The sequence below is a fragment of the Cheilinus undulatus genome, linkage group 17 (assembly GCF_018320785.1).
Source record: "Cheilinus undulatus linkage group 17, ASM1832078v1, whole genome shotgun sequence".
NCBI lineage: Eukaryota > Metazoa > Chordata > Actinopteri > Labriformes > Labridae > Cheilinus > Cheilinus undulatus.
The window spans coordinates 18,911,269-18,926,045 of NC_054881.1; the positions used below are offsets into that span (position 1 = coordinate 18,911,269).

General features: G+C 38.2%; 1 protein-coding gene across 1 annotated transcript in view; it reads left to right on the plus strand.

Annotated features, from left to right (window-relative positions):
• The first annotated feature begins 2,371 nt into the window (after nucleotides 1-2,371).
• The window catches only part of tjp2a (tight junction protein 2a (zona occludens 2)), a 63,757-nt gene continuing 51,351 nt past the window's right edge, over nucleotides 2,372-14,777 (plus strand). Inside the window, exon 1 of the mRNA XM_041810693.1 lies at nucleotides 2,372-2,567. The gene's annotated coding sequence lies outside the window, so the exon portion shown is untranslated. The remainder of the gene's footprint in view (nucleotides 2,568-14,777) is intronic.

The following is a 14,777-nucleotide window of genomic DNA, read 5'->3' on the forward strand; positions in this document are numbered from 1 at the left end:
TTCCTTTTCTCAGTAGTGTGACTACAATTAACTAAATCTGTGCTATATATAGAGTTCTTTAAGTATACTTGTACTTTTATATATTTTAGTATTTCTGGTTACACATTTATAGTAAGACAGCAGTCACCTTACTACTATTTCAAGAAATATTTCTTCACATCCAGCAGATATATTATTTTCCCTTTTTTCCATCAGTTTTCCCCACAATTTTGCCCCTCATTTAACCCTTTAAATGCTAGTTTAAGTAAAAAAAAATCACTGAATTTTGTAATTTAAAAACAAAAAAATGAAATATTTTTCATATACTACATGCAGATGGGATTTCCATGACGAGGATTATAATTTGTCATATTTATAAATATTTATTTATTTATTTTTATCCTTTTTTTTTTTTAAATGTTACAATAGTAAGCCTATAGGAAACCAGATGAAAGCATGCAATTTCCCTTCATGCCAAATATGAGAAAATAGCTGTCATTTGGTGACAAACAGGACAAACAGAAAATTTGCAGCAATGACTCCATAATGAAACCCTTATTCCACATTTGTTGTTGTTGTTGTTTTTACTGTGATGACTGGAGGATCAAAAAATCTGGTTTTAATGAGTTTCAATGGGACGTTTTTGGTCATGAATACTCAAAAAGCGATGCTTACCCTGCAATGTTTCTTTTTTTTTTTTGTTTTGTTTTTTGTTTAGAAAACAAAAAAAACAACCAAAAAAGCTACAAAATGACCTAAACATCCTCTATGGGTTAAGTGAGAATAAGCAGCATCAGCCCTTGATATCCATCAAATGAGTAAGAAAAGCCCGACACTTTAAGAAACAGATCCTCCTTCCCAGCCACTCTATAGACAACCACCTCTTAGCCCACCTCTGTACTTAACACCTCTAGCCAGTCTTTAAAAGTGGACACAGTAAATGAGTTCCAATGTTGATAAAAGTTCCTGTGTACCGTTTGATGTTGGCCCATGTAAACTGACTTTGTTTTAGTTATTTCTTAAAAAATAGAGATATTGTGCATCACCAAATAGATTAAGGAATACCAAAATCTAATCTTTGTTCAGTATTATCCAGCCTTATATGAACAGTACTCTGCAGCTGTCATTGAGCGTCATAGATTAAAAAAAAATAATAATAATTGCACTTGCAGAGTGTTGCAGCTTTACCAACGGTTTTCTGTCTAAAACTTTAGACATGCCAGAGTTTAATAACTTGAACAGGTTAAACCAGTCAGGCTGTGCAAAAATTGGTTCCAGCCTGCTCTGGCTTTTCTGCTGTGTAACTTATTCACATACTACATAACACACTGCAAAGAGTTTAACAGATGACTGCAGAGTGGAACCACTTTGTAAAGAAACACTAAAGTCTCTAATTTGGTATTAAAATGCATGTTAACCACTATTGTCAGTGTGCATCATCTTAAAGGCAGGGATGTACACAAGTTTGAAATTTTAAAGTTTTTATGTATGGATTATACAACAAATAATGTAATACTCTAAAATTTTTCCATTTAGTTTTATATGAACAGATCAAATGCACACATGATAAATTCATGCACAGTATGTACGGCACAAGATTAAGTTTCATTTGGGAAATTTTAATGATGCCATGAAAGAAAACAAACGTAATATTATGTATAAACCTCATGTATTAATGCCGATGTGTACACATCTTTAATCCCATTTATAATTGCACTAATTTACCAGTGCAATATAAACCCTTCTTGATGAGTTAAAGCACAATAACTGACAAGACGATTATTTATTCATGACTTTTTCCTTTTAGAAAATACTTTATGTGTCTGTTTATGTGTTTTTTTTTCCAATTGGGTATCAATAATAAAAATACCAAGCTCAAATCATTTATGCAGCTTAGTCTTACACTTGAAAAACACATATTACTACATATAAATTTTTAACCTTATTGGATTATTTTGATGTGGTAGGTTTTTAAAGTTGTTTCGTAAATCCTTGGATTATTAATTGATGATAATAAAATATATTCATGGGTTTAAACTGTTGTTTTGAGATTCACTGGTCTTTTTTATGAAGTCTTTGATTTAAAATAGCTATTTTCGCCTGATTCTAGGCTCTGGAACTTATTTACACCTAGATCATTTTAGGTGAAAAATACTCCACAGTTGAACTTTTTTCATGCCTGTCTCAGGATTGTGTGAAAAACCGTTGACTGAGTACAGTTCAGTCACTGGTATCCGTTGTTGTTTTTTATGGTCGATAGGCCTATAATAAACTGAGTCATCATGTCACATTTGGGTTGTAAGATGAGTGACTCAAGATACTACCATCTACCGCACCCACAGAGACTTACATGCGAAACTGCAGCAGAGCTGCAGCCCTGAACACAACACACCTGCAGTCTCTAAACCACGCCCACATACCTGCGAGAACCAGGAAATCACACTATTAGGACGTAAGGAAGAACCAAAATACCCACCAGAACTTCATCCTTTTGAAACCATCGTCGTCCCCCTACCCTTCAAATCTTCTTCTGCGTTCTGGACTTGCCTGTGAACAACTAAAACCGGAAAGAATCGGAGTTTCACCTGGTAAGTAGGTCGTGTATTGTTCGTTCTGAGAGTCGACATGTTTTCACCGTGCGTCGTTTCACTCACTGCCATATAAGGACATTGTACTAACGGCTGTTGGAGTCATACAGATTGTCTTAAGCAGTTTGAGACAAACAAAATTATGTTACTGTAAAAGTTGGCCCTTAAAACTTTCTCTTCCCCCGTTATCTTACCAAAAAAGTGTCAAATATGGCTTACATAGAGCTCAGTTGAGGCCTTAGGAGTTTCTACTGTGCTCTAACTGCAGCCCTGTACCCCCCATTGTAACTACAATAGGTGGGGCTGTGTTTGCATTGTGCTATTGTTTTCAAGCTAATAAATAAGCTGTTTAGATGGAGTTTGCTAACTTGTGATTCAGTGTAAGTGACCGTGTAAACGGTCGACTTCCAGTCGAGTTAGACTGTGGAATTTTCAGTCTTAACACATCTTGAAAATGTTTGTGAAAGCGCATTTGCTTTCACCAAATACATAAATGTTAAAGATATTTTGACATGATGATTAAAAACTCGTCAAAAAGGACAATCGCGTCGACAACCGCATGCGCATTCGACCAAAAGTGGCCACTGGCCAGTTAACACGGTCACTATTTAGACCGTAACACCTGTCAGCATGTCATAGTGCCTGGACCAAAGGTAGTGTAAGAAAGGTGTACCCAACCTTAACGTTGATATCAGAACTGTGTATCAAAACTTATGATCTACTAATAATAAACATTGTGTAATTGAGCTTCATATTTCATATTTAAAAATGCCAGCTAGATTTCTTGGTTACACTAAACAGGAGTTGTCTGTTTTGTACACCTAGGTTAAATGCTGGCTAGTAGACCAACAATATTGCTACATTTGCCTCCTAGTTGCCCACAAAACCATAATTGGCATTTTCTTGTATATTCCATGTGCAGTTTATTTATTTTTACATGTTTTAAGTAATATAAAATAATCGATTCATATCAATATATACCAACATGGGAAAGCTACCTGTCTAAATTTTATACAACATTTAATGAAGTAAAAGAAAACTTCCTCTGAGGTAATAATAAAGTAGAATCAATAAGTCAGAAACAGTTTTAATTGTTAGACAATGTGTACCTTATATAAACTATCATTTTTATGTTTGTAAGGTGAAGGTGGAAGTATCTCTTACTTTTAAAATTCAAATTTTAGTGTAAAACAACTTTTCTGGTGCTGCAAAGTCAATTTTGTTCAAGCAAAACTGAACTATATAGCAGCATTGAAATTACTGGAATAATGGAATAGTTGGAGCAAAGTGAACCCTGAAAGTCTGATATGTTTAGAATCTTTAACACGAATTATTCTTAATTGGAGGAGGGAGAAACAGAGCAGTTTCTGATACAACATTAGAGAATATTACATGCCCAGCCATGATGGCACTACAATCAAAATACAGCAACAATTTATACACTGTTAGACACTCACATAACATTATGAGATCAGATTTTTTAAAGAATATAATGTAATAAGGTCCCTATAATGCCCTGAAAATATTAAGTTACATTTTAATGCATTTATTCGCTCTACCAGTTTGAGCTCATGTTGTGCTTATTTGACTTTTTCACTGCTGTCTGGCACTATCCTACTGTTGATCTTCCTTTTTTACTTAGTTTTCAGCTCTTTAGCCAATTATTTAAGTTCACATTACCACACTGTTACCAGTAAGTGTCACCATGATAAGTCATTACCAACTGGAATGTGGAGGGTTTGATTCCCAACTCCTTCAGTCACATGTCGATGTGTCCTTTGGCATGACACTTGACCCCAAATTGCTCCCACTGCTGGGTCAGTGCGGGTGAATGTGTGGATTAGAATGGATTAATACTGATGGCCAGGCTACATCCACCATGTAGCATCCACCATCAGTGTGTGAACTGATATGCATGACCTGCGGTGTCAAAGAGCTTTAAGTAGTCAAGATGACTAGAAAAGTGCTATACAAGCTCAAGGCCCATGAAAGCCTTTGTCCAGTGCTTTCAGTACTGGCAGCACTCACAACCTCAGTTTCAGGTTATGGGCATTTATCATTGCTAGTTTGTGGAGGTTGACTTCTGCTGTCTTTGGTAGCATCTGTAATGCTCTTTCTAAATAGTGCATCATAGTGTTTTTTATAGTTTTTGAATAATGTGCTTCATATTTCCTTTTTTCAAGGAAATATCATCAATAAAGCATATGAAACAATGTAAAATCATCTTTCCTGACATTGGCAGCAGCTGTAGACATACCCTTAAAATGACAAGTTGGATCAGTTCTCTTCTGCCCTGATCAGAGGTTGTTCCTGTCCTTTATTTTGACTGATCAGTGAGGGAGAAGTGACATTAACCAGTGCTGTGCTTTTCCAAAAGTTGAATGTTTTTCAGCTGTGAGGGTGATGACAAAAACAGCTGATGTCAAGGTTGTTTTTCCTCTCTGGGTGCTGAATGTTGAAAATGCTGACATACATTGGCTTTATATTGCAAAATGAGCACTGCCAGTACAAAATGGAAACAGGCCCTATGCACTTGCATGCATGTTTAAAGCATCAAAAGCCCATTGATTATATCCATCCATTCATTTTCTATACTCTTTATCCCTTTGGGGGTCGCAGGGCCATTGATTAAATAGTATACACAACAGAAGGGTTCTTTCTTAGCCCTGAATATTTTTTTTTCAAACATCCCAATATAATTTAGATAACTGAAATACAGTGGTTTGTGGATGAACACTTGCACAAGTCATCAGAGAAAGTTTTAATGTCAGGTTCAGCTCTACCGCCCGCAGTATAAGCATTTTTGTCAACATTAGACGGTACTGACACATGGAAATATATAGAATCATTCTCAAGAGACTCACTGATTAATTGTAGGATGTAATCTACTAAATTGCAGCTGAACAAATAAAAAGAAAGTGCTCCCAGTCCTCAGTAGATAGAGCAGCGAGCTGTGGTTGGATTCTACAGAGAGTGACATACTTGCATAAATTCAAAGTGAGCTGCTCTCTCATTTCTCAGCTGACATAATTTTACTGTAACAGGTCTCAAGGAGGACAGTGCTGCAGAGAGAGAGCCTGCTTTTGTTCCACGCAAAATTAATTCATGTTTTGTCCCCAATGTTGAGCGTGCCTCTCCAGCTCACCTCATGTCCCCTGATGATCCAGATTATACCTGTGCGGGGCATGTGTGCACAGACTCATTCTCTCTATTTGTCAATCTCTTTCCCTCTCTCCCTCTAAAACTGTCAACACAGATTTGTGAGTGGCATGTGTCCATCCATCTGGCCTGCACATGCATTGCATACGGACATTGCGTAATGGCCTCAGGCCTTAATATTGCAGCACCGCAGCTCTACTCCAACACGTGCAGCAAGAAGTGAGAAGGGCCAGAGAAACAAACCGCTTATGTAAAAGCATTAAGACGAGCAGCAACTTCAGCCTCAATTGCTCAACCAGTGGAAGAAGACTGAAGAAATAGAAAGCATTCCCAGAGGTCATTAAGAAGTGAAACATGCAGGGACAAAGGTAGACGTTGAAGAATGGATCCTTCTTCCTCTTTCATTATTAAAATCTTAACCTTTTAATAGTTAAAGCTCTGACATCCTACTCTGATGCACATTCCTTTATTTTCTTAATAGTGTAGAAATGGAAATAGATCATTTGATCTAAGGAATTTAAAAAAAAAAAAACATTTATAAAAATATGTCCACATAAAAGTTTAAGATATTTTCAGAAAATTGACCCTGAATTTTGCCTAGAGCACAATTAAAGGAAGGGTTAGATTACTGAAAGGTTTCAACAGATTAAAACTGGTTTGTGGTGCTGTAAATGCAGCAGCAGCAGAGATTAGAAAAATCAAAGACGCTTAATTTGTTACTCGAATCTTGGAAAGGAAATGATTAAAAGCTATTCATGAGCCAGACATGCAAAAACAAATCAGTGGCTCTGCAGTGATAATCCGTACGTTTTTGTTTGAAAGCATAAAGTGTAAGAATAAAAGAAAATGAATTTGCAGAATGTCACTTACTATTCCACTTTTACATTCAGCTGTCTGTCTTAAAACCTCTTATAAAACCATACTTTGTCATTTTTACCTGTCAAGTTTTAGGGCCTTACATGAACATGATATAAATAATTGATAATGGCATTTAAGAGGTGCTGGAGAAGGGATAATGCCAACTTACAAGAGTCAGACTATTTCTTAGAAATGATCAATAATGATGATCATCAGTACAGGAAATGAACCAAGGTATCCCATTCTAGCATTAAAACATAAAAGAGGTGGAACTTACAGTGTATTGATTATCAATAAGTCTACGGGCATGAATCTGACAAACTACCAGAATCAGAAAGGACAACCAAGGCTAGTCCACCTCTGTTTTAAGTACTGTAAATTAGGGGTGTCCAAAACTTCTTCACTGAGGGCAACATAGCGAATAATGTAAGAGTAAATTGGCCATTTGGATGTGCTTCAACTTTAGTGTAATAAAGTAAGAAAAAAAATCCAAATTATGTGAAGAATTGCTTTGTAACTGAATAAGAACAATGAAAAAACAGCCTATAATACAGAACCCCAATTGTTTAAAGGATTTCGTGGTGGCCATTCTATTTCAGAGGGGCCTGGCTGGGATGAGGGGTTGTAGAAGAGAGAACAGACAGTATGACTCGTCTCTACATTCAGACAGAGAACACAGAAGAGTGAACTGCACAAAGGTGCTGAACTTTATAGGATTAGTAAATGAACAGGGTTTAAGCGGCTGTAATTATTTTGTTTTTATTCATCAATGCGTTCAATCAAGATATCTTTATTTTTTTGGTTGTCATTGTGCTTACCATTTAGTCTCAGTGTTCGTAGGAAAAAAATGTCAACAAATTGTTCTTGTCAAAATGTTTGTTCACAGAATCAATTCAGCACTACTGAGTGTGGAAACAAAGAACTGCTTTGTCCATGATGTGGTATTGACGGATATTAGCTTTAACAGTGAAATATCAGTATTGGCAGATATGAAAATATTTGCAGATATTTACAACCAATATTTAGGCTATAAAAATCTGCCTGTATCAGCTTTAAATATGACCCTATGCATAAATAAGAAAGTGTAGTTTAAGGCTGGACCATCAGACCTATTTCATCTGAAGTCCATCCATCCGTCCATTGTCTTCTGCTTTTCTGGGGCTGGGTTGTGGTGGCAAGTCCACCTATACATCCCTCTCTGTAGCAACATTTTCCAGCTCTTCCTGGGGGATTCTGAGGCATTCCCAGGTCAGACGAGATGTAAAATCCCTCTAGTGAGTCCTGGGTCTTCCCCAGAGTCTACTTCAAGTTGGATGCACCTGGAAGACCTCCACAGGGAGGTGACCAAGAGGCATCAAGATCAGATGCCCAACCCACCTCAACTGGGAAGGAGCAGCGGCTCTACTTCGAGATCCCTCTGGGATCCTCACCCTACCTCTAAGGCTGAGCCCAGACACCCTCATGAGGAATCTAATTTTGACTGCTTGAACCTGCGATCTTATTCTTTCAGTCATTAACCAAAGCTCATGACCATAGGTGAGGGCTGGAACGAAGATCAACCGGTAAATTGAAAGCTTTGCCTCTGGGCTGAGCTCCCTCTTCACTATGATGGTACGGCACAACATATGCAATACTGTAGATGCTGCACCAATCCAATCATATGGTCCCTTCTACCCTCACTCTGAAGTATTTTTCTTTATTCATAATCCTTACCTACAATTTAAAGTGTGTTTTAAGGACTGACATTTTGTTAAGTTGTTCCTCCTCAAACTTTAAATAATTGGTTTTAGGACTGAAGTTTGATGTCTGAGCTACATTTGAATGGCTTTAATTATTTTATGAATATCAGCAGGTTGAATATCTGCAAAAAACAATATCGTGCATCCCTAATTCATAGTGTTTAGAGTGTAGTGTGTTTTATATAACTTGATGAGATTATTAGAAATGATGAATCTCCACTCCTTGAAGATTTTTGGCCAATTATAACTGTACAGCAATGACAGGGATAACCGTGGTATTATAGATCACGATAATCATGATATAAAATTTTGATGTTGTTACATCTAAGTGGGAAAATCTGTAATACTGGGGCCCTGCCTCTTTTTTAACCGATTGGTCAGAACAGGTGGATTTTTTGGACTCATCTGTGATATCAAACTAATCCATTCTAACGAGGTTAAGGTGTGCAGCACATGTGTAAAAGTACCTCTGTCTATGTTGAATTGTTGTGGTATTTCTCAGAATCCAGAGTTGACTGCTTTGCTCTTTCTAAATCCTCCATGCTTATACAGACTTCAGGTGTGCACAGGTGTGATTGTGTAGCTTTGCGTGTTGTTTCATGTGGATGCATTTTGGGCTGGATGAGTGTTCTCTATGAGATTACAGTTTGGTATTGGATTATGATGAAACTGCCTGTGAATGTCAAACCACTGTGTAAATTCCTCACAGCTCAGTGCTTTGGTTTCCTCTGTGCTTTCAAGCTTTTAATCTGGGTTCCTTTTAACAAAGACAACACACAGGGTGAACTTGAACAACCCCTCTCCTCCTTTCATTTGTGCCTGTTGTTACCCACTGCTTTCAAAAATAGATGCTTGTTATTTTTGCATCTTCCCCCGCCGTGCTCCTGGTATTTTCAGCCCCCCTTACAGTGCTGAGGGATTTCTGCTGCTCAGTGAAATCTGCGGCAGCTCTCGTGGCACGACCATCCAGAGCCATAATCCAGACGTCCAGGCTGCTGGAATATAAATCCTGTCAGTAGTTTGCATTGGCTGGCAACTCATCAGGAGGCTGCACAGATTATTTATTTATTTGAGTCCTCTCAGGACAGGGCTGCCTGCTCTCAGCTGGTGACTCAGGGAAGACTACATATGCACTTTTAATCTGTGTGGTGGCGTGATGTGCACGCGGGGAGTCGCACAAGTGTGGGAGTGAAAAATAAATTAACTGAAGGTCTGTGATTTCTTTTCTGTTTACTTTTCTAAGCTTTCATGCCTCCTAATAAATATATCTGAGATGCAACAAAGGTCTTGATTTAATCAGGGGCTTTGACGCTCTCCCCTTTTTGACACACTGCTATTTTTAGTCAGAAAATCACCTTAGGCTGAAAATTTGACCATAATCTCCAGGTAGTTTTTCTAGCAAAAAATTAATCAGCTTTAGCAAAATGTGCTTCAATTTTAATTTTAGATAGGAAGACATTAAAGGAAACCATAACTAGAAAAATTACATATAAAATTAGCCTTGACATTAGGATTGAATGATAATTTTACCTTATTGAAAATACTATACAAACTGCTTTATTGAAGCAGGGTGTCTACAGGATCTTTAAAGGTATTAAAAAATATATAGCTAGCAAGTTAAAGGTGTTATCAAGTGATGTGTGCATGTAGATGGTAGATAAATGCAAGTTTTCAGAGACATGGTTGAAAGAGAAGGATTTAGAGTCACAGCTGAGGCTGATTTTCCAGAATTCTGGGAATAAAAAGAAGCTTTCCAGGGAGCTGCCAGCTAGCTAGCAAGTCTTTACCTTGCCAAGAAGATGAATTTGCCAGATTCCACGTCTGTCATCAGCTAGATCCATCTTGCAAAGCTCCAATCAGAAATGATCATGCCCGGCCTGAAAACAGACCTGACAAATCAGCATCATCTGAGGAGAATGAATCAGTAGCTACAGGCGAAATTTAGCTGTACTTAAGGTAACGCTGGGCAAGTCATTGAAAAGTAATCAAAACCGACATTTAGAGCCTCTAACCAGTGTAAACCTGCCGTGGTGGGAATTTCAGTGTTTAGCCTGAGGAAAATTCAAAAAAAATATTTTTGGTGTTGAGTTTTTTAATGAAACAAAATCCGTATTATGTTAAATCTTTATCAGGTAATCAGAAAAATTCATTTGTAATTGGCCAGTCAAACTGGAACCTTTGGTCTAATTACTAAATAAAATCATTTTATTCTCGGAGATTGATGCATTAGACTTTTAAATATAAAAAAATGTTTTAAATCATACAAATATTGACAACACAAACCAAGTGGTGGGGGTGGGATAATTGTCCAGTAATCATAATTGAATTAAAAAGTTCAGTTAATCATGATTTAAATTTTTGCCATAATTGCTCAGTCATAAATCAAGGCTGGTAGCAGCGGCTGCCATTCAGCCTGGATGTAGCTGTAGTATAGCGGCAGTTTTATCAGAATTGGACTACATTTCCTTATTAAATAAAGAGCAAGTAACTGCACTGAAAGCTTTTTATGATGAAAAAGATATTTTGCTCTTCTCTGATCTGCTTTGGCATGCGTTTGTGATAGTTGCAGGCGGGGTTTAGTCATACTGTAAGCCAGTTTATACCATGGTTGCCGCCAGTGGAGCGATTAACTCAGATGTAGCTATAGCACAGCAGCTATTTTATCAGATCTGGGCCAAATTTCTTTTTCAAAACAAGTGCAAAGAACCACGAAAGCTTCCTGGCTGCTCCTGACGGGCCTCGGCATGAGTTTTATCCAGTCACAAGCTCAACCATTAGGTGGTTACTATCTGAGCTGCGCATGCCTGCTACCTCATTTTGTCTTGTCACTCTGATTGGCATCAATGTGACGGACAGAACATACGCCCAATGACCTTCCAAGGATTTTTTTTGTAAAATCCTGCCCTTGCCAATTGCTTTGTTTGGGAGATAGATCCAGTGGATATGTGAAAGTCTGTCACGTTAAGCACTACTAGTGAAGTAAAGACCCTAGAATGTTTGCATGATGTGTAGTGAGCATAAAATCTCTGTTGCAAAAATGTGTATGCAATTGTGATTAGATTAATTGTGCAGCGCTGTTTTTGACACACTGCTATTTTTGGACTGAAAGCAGATTTTTATGTCTCCAGGGAGGTTTATTTTTGGGAAATGCATTGCTGAATTATTGTGACCTAAAATAGCTGCAATGCTGCAGCTTTTCTACTAAATACTGCAAAATTCTGCTGAAGTTTTTGTGTTAGCTTGAAAAACATGAAGGAAAACCATTACTAAAACAGTTTGAGTATAAAATTGAACTTGTTATTCATGCAAGTTTTTCAAAAATCAGGACATTACATGTGAAGAAATTCAAAACACAACACAAGCACACCCTTACTCGATACACAGTTATAGGAGTATCAACAATGAACATCAGCGACCGGTAGCACTCTTGTGTCTGAGGATGTGAGGATGCTGTGGATGGGTCCCTCTGGATCTAAATGGTGAGAAGACTAAGCCTGGATGGGGGATTATAGAAGAAGGGGGCGGGGATGCATGATCTGTCAGAGCTTAGTACCACAATTATCCCAGCGGCAGCAGCAGCAGCAGCAGTCATGGTGGTACAGGCTGCATTTTCATTAGTGTAATGTCCAAAGAAGCTCCAGAATTATGTAAGAGTGACGTGTTGTCATCCCCTCTCGGCCCGCCCATCGCCTGGCAGGAACGTGGCTGTTTGTTTTCCTTTTATCCTCACACGCTCAGAAAGCTAAAAGGACATCTGTCGCGGAGAGGACTCGTAGTAGCCAGGAACCTCACTGCTCTGGGTGCTGAAGCTGTGGCCGGTTGTCATGGAGAAACTGATGAACTGAGGTGACGAGAGAGGACAAGTTTGTAGTCTCTGTGATGCTGAAGGAGCTGCTTAGAAGATGAGCAGTGGAGGGAGAGAAGCAGCAGTCAGAGCAGTTTGGTGTGTTTGATGCTGTCGCTGTCAGAGAGGAAATAGAAGATGAAGTTCAAGAAGTTCATCACCATCATGCAGGCTGCCATGGGGATTGTTCCCCTTAACAAACGAGAGCTTCTGCCACCGGGGAGGAAACTGTGGAGACCCCCTGGGTGAGTTACACGTATGTGTGTTGCTACTAAGCTGCAGCAGTTAATTTATTATTCAATTGATTGGTTGAGAGAACATTTGAGACACCCTGCTTTGATAATCAGTCAATACCGCAGTCCTTTTCCAAGTAAAAAACAGGTCATTGTGAGGATTTCCTTTTCTTGGTTATTTTTTTTTCCCTAAAGGATGGATCTTTGAGATTACTATCAGTATGATATCAATACAGGCAGATCTGAAGATGATAGCTCAAAAAGCTAATAATCCATATCAACAAATATTAAAATATCTGATGATGATGTCATACATATCAGCAAGATGTATGCAAAACTTTGTGCAGTTTAAAGCCATGGGTCTGTCTCAACTAAAGATTTACTTTTTCCATCTTCATTCCTTGAACTTCGAAGGGTGTTTTACGGACAGAAGTTTGAGGTCTGAACTTAAGTTAATCCAAAGTATCTCACAGTTGAAAAAGTTTTTTTGGAGAGATACCCTCATTGTTAAATCAGAGCCCTGTGCTGATACCGGTTTAAATTAACAACTTAGCCAAAGGCCGACACTGATGCCAATGCATTTTTTGTTACTTTTTTGGTGCAAGACTCCAACAATGCCAAAATCTTCTTTCATTTTTGACCATGACAACAGATCAGAGTTTGTCCAATAGTCCTAATTTTCTGCCCAATATCAAATATTTTCTCTAAATCAACAGTTGGGTGTGCGAAAAAAACTTGTGCAACTGATATCCGATCATCCCCGTGTTATTTGCTGAATGCCAATGCAAGTCAAAGGGGCAGACGTTGGCTGATATTTAACTGACGCACCTCTACATCCCTAGTTTTTGCTATATTTCAAGCATTTTATCATGATTGCCTCTGGGAACCACCATGCACACCTGGTGTTCATTAGAAAAATTGATTTCAAACCTTGTACAGGCGAGACCTGGTGATTTCTGCAATTTAAAAAAGGTTATGTACATATCGGCAAAAAAAGAAATCAACACTGTAGAATTAAAGGTTTATTGTGGGAGTAATTTTCTAATTCTGATTAAATTAAATAGTTGTTTAAGCCCTAATTGTTACTTTGAATAAGTCAATAATTTCCCGAGATATTTTATCAGTAACTTAAGTCCAAAATTGGAGCTTGTAAGACACAGAATTGGATTCCTAAGATGCTATCGAATAAACTGAAGAAAACTTACAGTGATTTACAAATTTTATGCTTTTCCTAACATTGTAAATATACTATCACTAGCCACTTTATTAGATATACCTGTTCAATCGCTTGTTGACACAAATAGCTAATCAGCCACTCAAATGGTAGCAACTCAGTGCATTTATAGACGTTGTCAAGACGACCTGCTGCATTTCAAGCTGAGCATCAGAATGGGGAAGAAAGGGGATTTAAGTGACTCTGATCATGGCATTGTTGTTGGTGCCAGACGGGCTGATCTGGGTATTTCAGAAACTGCTGATCTAGTAGAACTTTCATGTACAACCATCTCTAGGGTTTACAGAGAATGGTCTGTAAAAAGGAAAATATCCAGTGAGCTGCAGTTGTATGGATGAAGATGCCTTGTTGATGGTAGAATATTGGTGATAGAAAGGCAGCAGTAACTCAAATAACCACTCTCTACAACTAAGGTCTGCAGAATACCATTTCTGAACACACAGCACGTCAAACCTTAAAGCAGATGGGCTACAGCAGCAGAAGACCGTACCAGGTGCCACTTCTGTCAGCTAAGAACAGGAAACTGAGGATACAATTCATACAGACTCACCGAAATTGGACAACAGAAGATTGGAAAAAAAAACCTTTCCTGATCTGATGAGTCTTGATTTCAGCTGCAACATTCAGATGGCAGGGTCAGAATTTAGTGTAAACAACATGAAAGCATAGGTCCATCCTGCCATGTATCAATGGTTCAGGCTGGTGGTGGTGTAATTGTGTGTGGGATATTTTCTTGGCACAGTTTGGACCCCTTAGTGTAAAATTGAACATAATTTAAAAAGTCACAGCCTACCAGAGTATTGTTTCTGAGCATGTCTATCCCTTTATGGCCACTGTGTACCCATCTTCTGATGAATACTTCCAGCAGGATAATGCACCAAAGCTCACAAAGCTCAAATCATCTCAAACTGGTTTCCTGAACATGACGGTGACTTCACTGTACTCCAATGACCTCCATGGTCACCAGGTCTCAATCCAATAGAGCCAACAAATCTGCAGCAACTGTGTGATGCTGCCATGCCAATATGGACCAAAATCTATGAGGAATGTTTCCTATACCTTCTTGAGACTATACCACAAAGAATTAAGGCAGCACTGAAGGCAAAAGGGGTCCAACCCCGTACTAGCAAGGTGAGTGTATAT